A 2188-nucleotide genomic window follows, 5' to 3' on the forward strand; every position below is an offset into this window, starting at 1 on the left:
ACTCGTCAGGGATAAATTGTAATACATAACAACTATCAGAGGAAAGCAGAAAACAACGCATGCAATTATTTTCTTTCGGAGTCGTAAACAATTAGATTCGTGGCTTTAATATAACTAATATATTAACCTTGAACAAGTGAGACGTAAGCACTTGTAAACAACGTCCATGTTTCAATTTCTCACGACATCGTGTAGCTACAAATACTTCTTGTATAAGATTACTATTTGAAAAATAAATGTGAAGCCCACTCTATCATTGGATCTACCACTTGTCATTGAGTTATACCGGTTTGGAGAAATTCCATCCATTATCAGTAACCCTGGACAATGGCAACTCGAAAGGGTAAGACTAGGCTTCATACAATGGTATATTATAGGTATATATGGTGTTTTTACTCGCACAGTAATACTATGTGAGGGTTAGAATTCCCCGTAACAGATATAACTCAGTGACAAGTAGTAAATCGAATGATGGATTGAGATTCTTATTTATTTTCAGAACTTTAAACAGCTTGTCTGGCTGAATAATCCATTCGTAGCATCAATGTGACATATTCTTGAAATTCCTCTATAAATATAGGAGTAAAATATACCTTAACACACCGTACGTAAGACTACTTCATATTTTCACCGCTAGAGGATCGAATGAGCAACAAAAGCTGCTAACATGGTTTATTTTACCATAACTGTGTGCTTTCCAAAAGAGCAACAAACAGCTTTACTACCCTAATGTTACCTTCACATCTCTTTACCACGTATAATACAACAGCCATCTACGAACGAAAGGTATAGGTGTTTACATATCCAGCAGAGGGCCGTAAAAGGTTCAAACAAGTACAGCTTGCTTTGTTATTCTGATCACACACACATAGCGAAAACAGCATGTTCAGAGTTTAGTGTTTCACTCTTCTTCATTGTCATCTTCCTATATTTCTCATTCGGCTACGTTATCTTTAGTGTTGATTCTATCTTTAAAGATAAGCAGGAAATTTTGTTGATAGAAATGAAGACAATTAAGACTAATGTGAAAGACTGGAGATGCTTCTATTGATTTGTTCATTCTTTTGTTAAAGAACTCGTTACTGATAAGTAGGGTTAAAGTGACGTGGGCGATATATATATTCATAGGTTACACAAAAAGGAGAGATATAATCAACAATTAACTCGCTTCTAGCTCTATTTTCTATGACATTTTGAAACTCCTGGCATTTTGTATCTTACATTACATCTCAGACGCTACAGAAACTGGCATTTTGTATCTTACAAGGTTAGACCACATACATTAGTGAAATTGACATTTTGTATCTCATCAGATTAGATCACATACATTAGTAAAATTGGCATTTTGTATCTCATCAGATCAGACCACATACATTAGTGAAATTGGCATTTTGTATCTTACAAGAATAGACCACATACATTAGTGAAATTGGCATTTTGTATCTTACAAGATTAGACCACATACATTAGTGAAACTGGCATTTTGTATCTTATCAGATTAGATCACATACATTAGTAAAACTGGCATTTTGTATCTTACGAGATTAGACCACATACATTAGTAAAACTGGCATTTTGTATCTTACGAGATTAGACCACATACATTAGTAAAACTGGCATTTTTATCTTACCAAATTAGACCACATACATTAGTGAAACTGCCATTTTGCATCTTATCAGATTAGAACACATACATTAGTAAAACTGGCATTTTGTATCTTACGCGATTAGACCACATAACACACAAAAGTAGTTAAAAAAGTGGTTTCTATACACACACACACCAGTTATCACTGCTTTTCAGTTAATAAATGACATATGTTACATAACTTTAAAATATACAAACATGAAAAAATGCTAATGTGAGATTTTAACCCACTCTATCAAGTGACACTGCAAGATGGACACTAATTACCAAACCAACCTTTGACGTTAGCTTTTTCATCCACTCCTACAATCTAAAGTAATTCTCTGTTTTAATTCAGATCGTATTTATGTCCCCTAGTGGATGTGGGATGCACCATTAAAAAGTATGAAAAAAAAATATATTTAAAAAAAAATTATTATACATACTACAAGTGTCAAACTGGCCGCGTTATCTGGTTCGTATCAGAATCTACCTATGAGGTTTGTTTTGTGCAGGGTCGCCGAGAGTTATTCCAGGCCGGGGGGGGGGGTAATCATGTAC

The sequence above is a fragment of the Limulus polyphemus genome, unplaced genomic scaffold (assembly GCF_000517525.1).
Source record: "Limulus polyphemus unplaced genomic scaffold, Limulus_polyphemus-2.1.2 Scaffold5653, whole genome shotgun sequence".
Taxonomy (NCBI): Eukaryota; Metazoa; Arthropoda; class Merostomata; order Xiphosura; family Limulidae; genus Limulus; species Limulus polyphemus.